Here is a 14,426-nt window from a genome sequence, read left to right on the forward strand (position 1 = left end):
GTCAGTTTTCCCAGGCAAGGCTGTCTGATCAGAATTACATAGTGGATTGGCCCCATACTGGCTCCTTGACATTAAAGTCTTTTCATTTCAAACATTAAATATAAGCACAGTTTATAAAGGATTTAAACATTTTAAAAGAATTAGCATTTCACAACCATGCTTGAAATAGTATATTTTGCAATTTTTCAGGAAAAAGAAAATAAGTTTAAACTGGCTTTGACAGTGTTACGTCTCCTACACCTAACATCCCCTCTGCGGGTGCCACGCCCCCGCCCTCGGCCCCTTGCCGTCCCACTCACTCACATACACATCCGATTGCACGCATGTCCAGGCGCCCATTTAGTCAACATACCCGGGGGTTTACTCATTCACCTGGCACTTACTTTCCCTCCCGCTCCTGGCAGCTACACTGGAGGCTTCCATGTCGCCAGGGTGCCCTGAATGGACCTCGGAGGATCCGGGCGTCACGCGTCACGTGACTCTCCATTGCAGCAATACTTCCGTATCACGTGATTTCTGTCACTCCCCATCACGTGATACGCCGTCATTGGATAAAAGAGACCGGAAATCAATGAGCGTCGCTTCACAGCTGTTTCCACCTGGATTCCGTGACGCTCGTTCTGTTGCTGACTCTACGGATTTTCTCGACCACGTTTTCTGTACCACGGATTGCCTTTGCCTTGCCCAAGTATTGACATTGGATCAACAGTTGCCGGACTACCTTTGCTCACTGGATTCCTAGTGCCTTTGCCTCTTGTTACCTCGTTTTGGAACTGTTTTCTCGCTGCCTGACCCTTGGACTGTCCCTGATCTGCCTTACAGATATTGTTTCTTGCCTTGGATTCTTGGCCTCTGGCCTTCACGCTGGGCGTTTGCCTGTCTGCATACCCACCATCCGCCCTCCACCACTTGGGGAACCCCCAACGCCTCTCTGCTGTTATTGAAACATCTATTGCCAACACATTAGGTAAGCCATTTAGGATCATTTCCCTGTGGTTCTACTCTTGCCAACTGCTCTGTGCTTATCCTATAACCCATTGCCTTACAGCGTTCGAGGGGTCCTTTTCCGGCTGTTCCCGAATCCAGGCCTACGAACCACTTCACCTGTGGCCTCAAAGACCACACAGGCAGTATTTCTGGTGTTGTCTGTGCGGTACTTGGGGACGGAGGTATCCTTACTCTGCACGACCATGAAGTCTGTAACAGACAGCCAATTTCCTTAGGTAGCTGTCAGGCAGGGAGGCCTGGCTTCCTCTGACTACCTGGAGAAACCATGATTTCAGCACACTCTCCTTTCCATAATTCTCTGGGAAAATGACAGAATTTTTAAGGGCATTTTCGGATTAGGGCCTTTTGTGGACTTGTTTCAGGTGACAGATGATAGATGACAGATGACAGCAGTCAGCAGTAATTCCTGCTTTTACACTACTTTGCCTGTGTATGTGGCAGGGCGTGCAGCTCTTTTGGTGGTTTATGAACTCTGCGCAATTTTGCAGATTTAGTGCGCACAGGGGTTATTGCCTCCATTTTTGGCAGCTTTCTTTCCCCATTGGCAAAGGGGTGCAGTGAGGTGCAGTGGCGTGGAAAAAATACTCCACAGTTCGCTATCTTCAATAAGGCTTTACGCTGCTCTGATGACAGGGCTGAATTGACATTGCCGAGCAGGCACACTGAGCACTGGACCCAGCCCCTGAGAACATTAACGTCAAGTGAGGTGTCACACACCACACTCTCTTCCAGCATATCGAAAACCTGAGCAAGGGGCCCCAACACAGCCAACAGTTTGTCTTGAGAGGACCTCAGGGCTTTATCTAGTCCCCTCCTAGGGTCAATCTCTTTGGTCGCTGCTACCCTTTTTGGGGAGAGAAGGGAGTGGGCACTCAGCCTTTAGCTCATTACGCACCTCCTTCTCCATGGGTTTCCTTACCCAATAGTACATAAAGGAGGACACAGCCTCCGATGGTCTCCACTCAGCCAAGCGAGGATGCTGAATGTCATCAGGAATAAGGAAAAGCTCCCCCAACATGTATCAGGGTACTTTCTTCCCTTCCAGAGGTACCTCCTTCTTTACTTCATTCCTCTCAGGATGGGAATCCGAATCCTCAGAAGACAAGGGGGATTTGGAGGAAGAATCCCCAGAAGAACTCATATCCCTGCTCCTACGTGAGACTCCTTCTTGACATGTTTAACCTTCTGTGAACACGTACAAGGTCTGGGGACCTCCCCTGGCACCTTAGATGGGCCAGCCGGACCCTTACCATGACCATCAGCAATTCCCTTCACCATGAGGTCAAAAGCGCTAGCTAACGTATTGTTAATGTCCCAAAGTGTATTATTAACTATCTCCTGGACCACCTTCCAAACTGTGTCTTGAAGACCCTTTCTTCACCGGGACCCCATTCCCCACCAAGAAACTACCCTGACTAACAAGGTTTCCCCCTTTATTTCCCCTGCCTGTAGCTCTTTCCCTCTAGGAACTGACATGGATTGTTTCAAAGTTAAATCCCCAGATATTGCAGAAAAAAGGGGGGTATATGGGTACAATATATGGACAATATACATATAAAGCCCCACCTCTAGCAGAGGTAACTCTCACCAGAGTCCCTTGCCAGACACCACACAGGTGAGAGCAGAAGAAGGGCGAACAGGCCACAACTAAAATTCTTCTAGAGTGCCTGTCAAATGTTCACAAGCCGAGCAGGCTTCTTACCAACCAAGTCAGAGTAAAAAGGGTGCGTGTCACAGCAATAAACACTGTCTGACAAGCCGGAGCTCGAAAATGCAGCCGCTGTAGTTACACAGCGCATTCACAAGATGGTGCCCCAGCGCCGGTGGACCTGCTCCAAGTGTGAGCCCCTCCCACAGGGACTCGCCTTACAAATCAAAGGGAAGTTAAACAAACTAACAGAGTAAGCGAAAAGCTATGCACTGCCCAGGAAGCTCAGAAGCCTCCCGGGCTTAAGCTAACATGAGCGAACGCTTAGACAATGCAAACGCTGCCAAAGGAAACACAGCGAACGCTCCCACAGAGATGCTTACTTAAGCAAAAACAAACGGCGAAGTGCACGCCACTACCAACCATGATATCAAACATTTAAACCTTTATCATAAGCAAATATATATATGCAAACAAACAGCTCGAACAGCAGAAAGAATACTCATCTGCTGGTCAAGCAGCAAAGAAGAGGATGAGGTACTAGCTACTTGGACATTTATAAGAGAGGAAGGACCCTGATTGGCTGACATACCAGGACTGCCATCTTGGATTGGGGTACTTATATTTTTCTTGTATTGTATACTGTTTTTTAAAATGTTTCAGTGTTTATTACATTTTCAAATCTTTGCTGCTGGTTGTCAGTAAAGTAGTTATATTATTATTTATTTTATTATTATAATGGATAATAGGAAGCCTCAGGCCTCGACATTTGTTGCTTTTGTGACAGGCCGTTTGAACAGTACCCACAGAGGATTTGTTCGGTAAAATGTGTTGCCAATTATCATTTTAAAGACTATTTGTTCAGAAACAATGGTCAAAACTAGTTTCACAGTGAATCAACAGATGAAACTGACCCACTTTGGCCGAACAATTGGCCAATTTTTACCCCCAGAAACTGGCCCATACTAGCATCTTGGGCTTGCAATTTGGGCATTGCCCTATTGGTCAGTTCAAGCCTGCCGAGGAGCAGACTGTATTGGATATTTGTCCTGCGCACTGAATGGTGGACGATTGGGCAGGAGCAACTTTGTTGGCCTGTGTTGAGGTATGTAGGGATCCGTACAGTGTACAGGTTTTATATTAAGTTATGTTAAAGGATATTTATACCATGCACTATCACCATCTGAGTGACCCCTTGGCGTTATGTCAGATCCGAAAAGCAAGAGGGTGGGTGAGTTAGTAGGAGTGAGTAGGAGTGAGCGGGAAAATAGCGCAAGAGAGTTGTGATGTGCTGTTGGCAGCTTCAGTTCGGTTTACACTGTTCGCTGAACGTTGGCGCGATTTTTCGGTTGGTAGTTGTCATATGCTGTTGTGTGGCACTATGTGTGGTTCCTTTCATTGATGCAGTGTAGTGAAGTGCGTTCGGTTTGTTTTGCTGTTCAGTGGTGATTCCTCCTCCACCCTCCCGTGTTCAGACTAATGGATGTCTACAATGTTGGCCAACATCGCCTCCCTCGGCCCCCTCCTGTGGGGGGGAGTTCTTCCCTGTGCCCTTGTGCTCCCTGGGGCTTGTGGTTTCACTGTTTAAACTGTTCAGTCTCCACTAAATCCCCTTAAATTCTAATTCCCACTGTCTGTGGTTCAGCCTAGGAGGCTCCCTTCTCGCTTGTCTCTCCACCTCCTTGCACTTTGTAGTGGTCCGGTATGATCCTCCGTCTTGCCATTTGTGTGTACATTGCGAGGGCTGTGGCCGGTGTTGCTCATTCATTTTCGCCCAGTTCTTAGTTGAAGAGCGCAGCTTTTAGGAGTTTTCAGAATTTTAGAGGGTCCTTCATGTTTCGTATTTCTCTCTGGAGGGAGTTCCACATTTTAGCAGCTAGTCAAGAGAATGCTGATCCACCAAGTTTTTAACTTGTGTGTGGTTTAGATTCCAGGCGGATGTCGTTGCTGGATCTGAGTGTTCTGTTCGGCTGGCAAATGGTGATTTTCTTTTATAACATGTCTGCTCCTTGGCCGTGGATTGCTTTGTGTATTATGCACATTATTTTGAATGTGATTTGGTTTTTGACTGCCAGCCAATGTAGCATCTTTAGCGCTGGAGTGATGTGGTTCCTTGGTGAGAGTTTGAGGGGAAGTCTGTCCGCTGTGTTATGTATATATTGCAGTTTCTTCAGTAGATAATCCGGCATTCCGAGCAAGGCATAAAATAAGCGGTATTGCATCGCAATTTGCGATATAATACTGCTGTTTTGCTGTGTATTTAAACAATCATGTCGCATCAACTGCGATATGATTTCCACTGCTCATTAAAAAAAGGATTGTGCCTTTAAACTCTGCCTCTGTGCACAGCGTGCAGTGCAGAAAAGGCAGAAGCACCCCGGCTGGGCTGAAAATATTGTATCAATGTTACGACACCCCCGTGACGTTGCCGCCGACCGCTGCATCTGGATTAGATGAGCAGATCTATATGTTTACCCTACCGGAGCCGTTAGGCGTGAGCCGTCCCACTACTAAGGACCACGAATAAGGACGTATCCCTGTCCTGTGCCTATCCAGTGTCTTCCAGGGGCCGGGGGAAGAACCTCTTCCCGCTCGCTGCGCACCTTTACTGATCCGTATGCTAGTACCCTTTTGAACACCTGCTAATTCTGTAAATACTGCACTCGAGCGCTCTCGGAACACTTGCCTTCCCGTGAACTGCCTATTTGTACTTTTGGACCTGAATTCCTATCACTCTGATCCTGCTATATTTGCACGGCCCTAATTGCTATGCTTTCCCCCTCATGTATCTCATGATAGGGTGCCCAAATAACGCCCCCTCATTGGAACCCATGCATGAATGTTCCTATTTGCATAACATCCACTGTGTGTTCTCTGCATAAGCCGAGTGTCACTGTAGATAACTTGTTCCTATCCATTCTACTTTGTCTTAGCCATCTCACTACAGCTGATTAAACCGTCATGCGCTTTGTACTCCTCAAATCGTCATTCTACCACCTCTCTGCAGTATTACGAGGGTGATAGTTACTTTGGTCGCAGCTTTGTACCCTTAGTTCGCATGCCGACCCACGAGACGATTGTATCAGTCATTCGCTGAACACATTCAACTGCCTCTATAAAATTGTGTTGTGATATCACTGGGACTATATTACCATTGCTCTGGGAAACCTCACTGTGCTATTTTATATTTGTACACCTGCTCGATTGGCTGTTTCTCACTATCATTCTTGTATTCATATCCAATAGTCAATGCAAATTGTGCCATTATTAGGACCTTCCACCCTATCACGACCGGAACGATTTTCATTGTGGTACTATGGCGACATACACGCACATCTTCTCTAGCTCACTATGTATATGACTCTGACCACGCTCCTCTACATACTGCATGTCAGAAACCCACCCAGACCCTCCCCTGTTATCTCATCATACTATCAACACCCTTCTTTTCCATCCTGTACACGCCCCATGGTTCACATGGCCTACCTTACAGGGGCCTCAGCTAGCGCTCACTTACATAGGACGACGGACATTGTGTCACCACAAAACCCGTGCCTAAACGACCCTGCACTATGGCAACAACACTTCACTTCCAAACCTACACCTAACCAACCATGCCCCATAGCTTCCAGAAATTCTAAATTAAGATCTAGAACTCATTTATTAACTAGTAGCTTTCATATGCTGACGCTCAGCAAGACCCCTGTCCACCCTTCATCTACCACTAAGAACTTCCCTTCAACCAAACTAGTACCCAATCAACAATCTATTCTCCTGAGAAATCTTAGATTAGGATCCAGATTCAGTATATTGACTTTACACCTACAGGCAACTAAGATCAAAAAAATGTTTGCCCCTAAGGCCTTGTACACAACCCCTTCTAACACAACTGTCAACACAAGTCACACACCAACTCATAAAAACATCCCGAAGGACACATTGATCAAGGCAGCCCTTATCAATGCTCGATCTATCTCGGCACATGCACTGGATATCGCTGACTTTATAACCACTGAAAACCTTGACTTCCTCGCAGTCACGGAAACATGGTTACATGCAGCCTCAGGTCCATCACTATCTCTAGCCATCCCAGCCAACTACTCCATAATTAGATGCGAAAGAAATACGGCCCAAGCTAAAGGGGGGTGGAATCTCCATTATTTTCAAGAACTCACTTGACATCAGAGCCATTCCTAACCTCCAGATCTCTTCGGCTGAATCTCTATCTCTCAAATTGCCTCTATCCTCCAACCAGACGGTCACATTACACATCATTTACCGACCACCTGGTCCAATCTCAACCTTCTCTGACGACATTCTGTTACGCCTTACCAACAATGCCAAACCTAACTCGCAAAGTTTAATACTTGGAGACTTCAACCTTGGTTTTAGTGACCCAGCAGACACTAATGCTAATGACTTAGCTAGTACACTCTCAGATCTAGGTTATACCCATCATATTTATGAACCGACTCATAACAAGGGTAGAACCTTAGATTGGCTTGCTGACCTTAACTGCAATATCAATTTGACCACCATCACACCATGCATTTGGTCAGACCACCACAAGATTACATTCGCCATCAACGCCACTCCTCACTGTCCCATTATTAACACTGCACCAGCGACCCTCACTCGTAATAAGAAAAACATTACTACAGATAAACTGCTCCCCCTCTTACTTCCTATTCTCAACAATACACTACACTATGAGGACCCTACAGTTTTGGTTGAGGCTTATAATCAGGCTATCCTGAAAGCATTAAACATCATCGCCCCACTAAAAATGCGCAAAGCCAAACCACGCTCCCATTTTAACTCCTGGTACACACCGCAGTTGAGAGAACTACGCTAAACCAAACGAAATGCAGAAGCACATTGGAAAAACTGCCAATCATTTAATAAAAAAAACACCCTGACCATAGCTTCCGCAAACTAGAAAGAAGCTATCATTCTAGCCAAAAAAAATAACTATAATGAACCTATCATTCACGCTCAATCGAATACAAAAGAATTGTTCAAGATCCTCAAAGAACTTGAATCTCCCATTGCCCCTATCGACAACGGTATCACAGATGCTTCGTGGTGTACAAACATCCAGAAAGCACTACTAGACAAAATATCGATGCTCCAAACTAAAATTAACCAAAAAAAACAACTCCTGCCAACCAACCCTGTTCACAAGACATCTACCAACATTAAGACTGACCCTGATCCATCTATCAAACCATTCAGCTTCTCTCCACTAGACACTTGGGAAGTGGTAAACATCATCAGAAAATTAAAAGCGTCCAATTGTCAAGGTGACCCCTGCCCAGCTCCTATCATTAAAGCAGCTGTGCAGGACCTCCCCCTTTTCATCACTAGTCTTATCAATGCCTCTTTCAAAACAGGCACGATACCTGATAACTTAAAAGATGCCTGGGTCATTCCACTCCTCAAAAAACCCTCACTTGACTCTAGCAATCCCTCTAACTACAGACCTATTACGACAGTGCCTTTTCTACTAAAAATATTGGATCGCGCAGCTTACTTACAAATTCAAGCATATCTAGAAACCAACAATCTTTTGGGCCTCAGACAATCTGGTTTCCGCCCTAGACATGGCACAGAAACGGCCTTGATTGACCTTGTAACACAAATGCATGACATCAAAGACAATGGTAAACTAGCACTCCTATTACTAGTCGACCTATCCGCGGCCTTCGACCTTGTCAACCAACAAATACTATGCCAACACCTAAAATCAGCTGCACACTTCTCTGACTCCGCCACCTCTTGGTTTAGTTCTTTCCTTGCTAACAGAACCATGAGAGTGTTCTCTCCCTCAGCCTCTGCTGAACCATCTCCTGTACTCTGTGGGGTCCCTCAAGGATTATGCGTCTCCCCTAAGCTCTATAATATCTTTACTAAGCCATTATTCGATATTCTTGACTCCATGTGTGTCTCGTATACTAATTATGCCGACGACACCCAGATACTAATCCCAATCTCAGGAAATCACGTTGCAGATTCCAAAGTCCTTAATGGTATTTACTCAGTAATCCAAGCCTGGATGGCGCATCATGGACTCTGTTTAAATGATGAGAAAACTGAGATACTAATTCTTGGCTCCCGCTCCAGACTGAACAAACTAGACCCTTCATTCAAATCCTTCATTATTGACAGCAACACCATCTCAGCTTCCAATAATACTAAAACTCTCGGCATTTATTTAGATGACACCTTATCCTTCAATGGACAAACCAATGCTGTTGTTGCTTATTACCGCGTGTAGGCCTTTCCTCACGACACCCAACTGCATCACCCTGGCTAGAACGCTAGTTATGTCCAAAATCGACTATTGTAACTCACTCTTTCTAGGGACTAGCCTTAGAAACATGTGTAAATTACAAGTGACACAGAACAACGCTATCAGGGCTGCCCTTAACATCCCAAAGAAGTCACATATATCCGATACAAGACGTAACCTTAATTGGCTATCGGTTAAACACAGAATCGCTCTCAAAACTCTAGCCTTAACACACAAAGCTAGAGCCCACCTTGCCCCAGTTTACCTTTCAAACAGGCTCCTACCACACACTTCTTCAAGGCCCTTAAGATCGGCCGAAGCCCACACTATGTCCATTCCTAGATTTAAGCTGCAGAACCCAGGGGGTTCTAGCTTTCCTGTACAGGCGGCCAAGCTAGGGAAACACACTGCCAACGTCCATTAGATCGGAACCATCCTTCCATATCTTCAAAAGAAAATCTACACATTGGTTGCATGAACTTGACTGCCAGGCGAACAGGGGTGCCTACTAGCATGTCTGCGGCTGCAGTTATGCCTTTTGCATTTGATTGCACTCATCCTTGTGTATTGTTTTATTGTTGCTGTAACTATGTAATTGTGTAACTGTACTCTCCAATGTAACTGTATTGCCTAAGAGCTTCATAGCTGTAAGATATGCGCCCAGCTACCCCAGGGCCGGGTGCGCTATACAAATAAATAAAATGCAAAATACAAATGAGCCCAGCCTGGATGCAGCATCATCACGTCGAGAGGAGGACCTCAGCCCCCACTCTCACACTCGGCTCTGGCTTCTTCCGAGGTAAGGTGGACTGCTTAGGAGAGGTTTGGGTGGGGGAGCCCTTCTGCAGCAAATGTGTTTGTTGGGGTGCTGGGTGTTACAAGTGGCCATGCTGGGAAGAAATATATCTCCCGCCCGTTCGTGTGGGAGAAATATTAATTCCACCCATACTTGCTATTACCCAGCCCCTCAGTAATAACAGAGCATGCTTGTAGAAGGCTTTCAAATATTCTTTCATTCTCGTGACAAGTGTTGACGAGGAGAGGAAATTACTGACAGGCCCATTGGTCAGTACTCACCCTCGAAAACCAGTTATACAAGATAGCTGCACCATGTGAGGACAGAGTGCAGGATTCACATACTCCAGCAAAATTCAATAACCAGGACTCAATAAACTGGCAAAGGGAAGTCTGTTTAATGATACATACATTACCAAATGGAAATCAGCAGCATCACGAACACCTGCCTCACCCCGACTTCCCCGAACCTCAGTCAAACAGCCCCTTTTATGGGCAAAATTCATCATCATTGACGTCTAATTCTAAAAAAATTATCACGCAATATAATTGGTTGGGAAAGGTAACTTACGTATAGGTGCTACATCTGTATATGGAAATAAAGCGAGTGGATTGGATAACTCTTATCGGGTGGGCATCTATGCCCATCCCTCTACAACACACGTAATTGACGTGACTACAAGTACAACGTCTCATTGGTTACAGTGTCTATAGGACCCTAGATTACATGGCCCATTGTGATTGGGCAAGTTACACCCCTAAACATAAATCTCCATTTTATTTAGCAACATGCAGAATACACACCCAGGTGCCTAGTGTCCCAAGATTCACCCTTCCTCCCTTCCATCAATCAGTGTTTTAGGGCTATGTGTCAATTAGTTGGCTGGGTATGGCCTCGGATCTGTAGTCTCTTATCAGGAAAAGTTATGGCATCCTCGGGTTCTGGATGACATCAGGCGGTGGTACATCTTCGCGCCTGTCTGGTCATGTGTTGGTTCACCAAGAATCTGCTTCAGTTTCCAGCCTTTTGTGCATTTAATTCTATGTTCGCTTGGCCACCTGCATGGGCCTCTCTTATCTTGACCTTCACGGGCAGGCTGGTATGCTCTGTAGTGGAAGTCTCGTAAGCTCATGCTCACCTCCCCTTCTCTGGTCGATCTCGATTTTCCCGGCATGAGCCTCTTTGCTGAGTTTCGAAACTTGGCCTGTCAGGCCTTTAGCCGCCTGGGTACATTTCTGCTTTTACAAAATGGAGTTGCACATGTACATTGTGCAGTATTGAGGTAGATATATGGTTGGCGCTTGCCGCTCTATTCTTCTACTAAGCATTGCAGGCAGTATCGATTTCTTAGCATCTTGCGTTTCAAGCTTATTTACACACATTCAACATGGCGGTTGCTTCAATCTTGTCTCATGGCACCATTCTCTTACGTTTTACCAGTGTCTCCCCCCTGTATCCATTATAATTATCCTTGCAGTTACTAGTACTGGCATACGTGCTTTCAGTAGCCAATTCTGTATGTTCTCTGGGCTGCTTGGGCCCTTGGTTTATTTCCATTGGCCTTCCATTAAGGCTTTAGCGGTCTCCTTGTGGACGGTGTGCAGGTATTCCTCATTTCGCATCAGCGGCTGGTACGGCTGTCTGATAGGGTACCGTGCTGCCCAGGGTTGTGGTGTTATGGCTGCTTCAACCGGTACCAATCTCCCTATGTACACGGGGTAGAGTCCCAGTGCAGCTCTCTGTTGGTTCATTTGCTCCTCATACGTCACGTACCTCGGCGAGTACTTTACTGGTAACTCGCAATGAGGGGCAGGGGTGCAGGTCATACCTGGGACCTCCTCTACACTCCCCCTTCTGGTCGGTTCATCGACCACTTCTGCCTCCTCCTTTATATTCAGTTTCTTTGATTCTTCAGATTCTTGTTCATCGTCTTCTGGGTTTACACAAGATGGCGTGAATGTATGCAATTTTGGTGTCCATATCTTTATCACCCCTTTCAAGCTTCCTGCTGTTCTCACATGCTCACCTTTGTTCCAGGTCATCAACTGGCATTGTCCATTTGGACTGCAGTAAATCCATTTGCCTTCATACCTTCTTTGTTTCTTGGGATAAGTGAATTTGGATCCCTCTCGTGCAAATTCACTGGCCTTCACAAAGTCCTTTATCTCCTCATCTGTCAGGTCTCTGGGCTTCCAGCCTGGCTCGGCATCGACCATAATTTTCATCCCAATGGCCTTCTTTGCAGTTTTCTGGCACTGTGTGATGATTATCTTGATAGCACAGACTCCTAGCAGCATCATTGATAGCAAGGCTCCCAGAAACTTGAATATATCAGCCATCTATCGTGGGACCCATGAGAATAGGTTTCCAAACCAGCTGTCGTCGTCCACTTCATCTGTTTCATCGATCATCTGGTTCTTTAGGGTTGTCAACATGCTTATGGCCTCTGTGAGGGTTCCATTTTCTTCGTTGTGTGATGGTATAAAAGTGCAACATGATTCTCCAATTTTTGCATAAACACCTCCATCCATCGCTGTGATCATGTCAAGCACATATCTGTTCTGGAGAGTCATCAGCCGGACTGCTCTTAGTTCTTCTTTGATCGCGTTGAATCCTTTTCTGGTGGTATTGATGGTCTACAGTAATTCCCATCTCATTATCTGCAATCAGTTGGTGTTTGCACCAACCTGGATATGCGGCAAGAGTATTGTTATAAATACGGATGAAGTTAGGCTAAACAGCCTGTGTTCGTAGGGAATGGCATAAAATGCGTCCTCTGATTTGGCAGAGAAGTAATTATCTCGCTTCATCCTTGACATTAGTTCCACAGACCTCCTTTTCCTCAGGTGAGCATCTGCTTTCGGGAAACTGTCCAAATTCAGTTCATTTTTTGGAATCACTAGTGCAGGAACGTGGACGTTCACCAGCGTGCATATGCCTCTCCAGTTCCTTGGTAGTCTTATGTAGGCCTTGGATCCACATGCCCAGTAATGGTCCATCAGGACTGCGGTTCCTTGCGATATCCCTGGGGCTTCATATATTCGTCCGCAGTTTTGATTCTCCCCCATTTTCCTTGTGCCATTACTTCTAAAGCACAGTTCCGGGTTTTCCAGCGGTACTATTTGCAGGGGGCCTCCTCTGCCTTCGACCCACGTTAACAGCTTTACCAATTTTGACCATAGTGGTTTACATAGTCTTTGTGAATTTTCTATTGCTTCTTGGCAGGCTCCAAGGACCATCCAAGCTCGACAGATTACGACTCCTTCTTCCCAACCGTCTGGGGAAACTATATGCATTTGGCCTCGGTTCTTCCAGATTTTAACTTCTTCTGCTGTTTTCCCTCAGACGTTCAGTCTTGAGTTTATTTCCCACCTTATTCCTGATCCTTTGACGTCAGGGTTTTCATATCTAATCACATGATTCTTGGTGTGGGCCCGGGTGCTTGTTTTTATGTCCTGGACAAACCCGTCTTCATCAGGGTAGTCCTTTTCGTTGGCCCATATCAACGAGGCATCTCTTCCCATAAATTGTCCTCTGGTGTTGCACATCGCTACATGTGACATACAGTGTGCTGTGGGGACATCGATTTCTACAGCCACAAAGATTTTGGACTTGCCCATGCTGTACGGCAGGAGTGCACAGACAAAACATTCTCCTTCTGACTGCCTTCATCCAACTTCCTCCATGTGCTGGTACAAAATGCTGTTTCCAAGGTGGGCTCTGCTGTCCAAGTAATCGTTTAGTTCGTTGTCAGTTTCATATGGACTTCTCTTGATTCTTAACGTTTTTCTGTAATTGGCTATTACTGTGTCTCTGAATGAGTCTATACTGCTCTTTTGTTCAGGTAGTCTCTTAGGTATTATCCTTGGTGGTGCAGGTCTCACTTCCTGCACTGCAGTAGCAGAGGAAGGGCTTGCATTTCTTTTCCTTCCCTCATGCACTCTTTTGTAGATCTCCTCCCACCACATTTGGCTTATCATCCTCCCAACACGTGGCAGTGTCGTAGGCTCGGTAGTTACTTCTGGCGTTGGAGCTGGCGTGCTCTTTGTTACTGTCTCAATGGTTTTCTTGCTCCTCATGTAGCTTCTTTGGTCTAAGTATGAGTGGAAACACATACTCGACTACTGCATGTGTTTTCTCAGTGAGTTCTTTCATGGCTTCCTCCGTTCTATTGAGGGATTTTGCTATGCCACCTATGTTAGGTTTCTCGCTTGGTTCCCTGTTTTCTGGAGCTGTTTGTTCCACAGGTGACTTTTCTCTTTCAGTTGTTTTGGCCTGCGGTTGCGTAGCCATTGACACTTGCCCTTGTTCGTGTGCACTCAGTGTATGGGTGCGTACCGTGGCAGTGCTGCATTATCATTCATTCTGTGCTGACCCTGACCCTGTCTCCAGCTTTTCTCACCATTCATTACTTCAAGTGTATACGTATTACGGCTAATTACATTCAACTGTAAATCGTTTGCTTTATCATCAGTTTTTCTTGGGACAGGAATGACAATATAAGGTCTGGGGGCTTTTGTGGGGCCCAGACATTCATTACCTGGTGGATGCACAGACATTGTACGCTTCGTGCACCAATAAAAAATGCAGTTCTGATAGTTATAGACAAAAATACTACAATAATCACTATGCATATACATATAATGGCTTTGAAAGACAGTTTACAGCATCTCCTTCCAGGA

This window comes from Ambystoma mexicanum, chromosome 9 (assembly GCF_040938575.1).
Source record: "Ambystoma mexicanum isolate Mex_15411 chromosome 9, UKY_AmexF1_1, whole genome shotgun sequence".
Classification (NCBI taxonomy): domain Eukaryota; kingdom Metazoa; phylum Chordata; class Amphibia; order Caudata; family Ambystomatidae; genus Ambystoma; species Ambystoma mexicanum.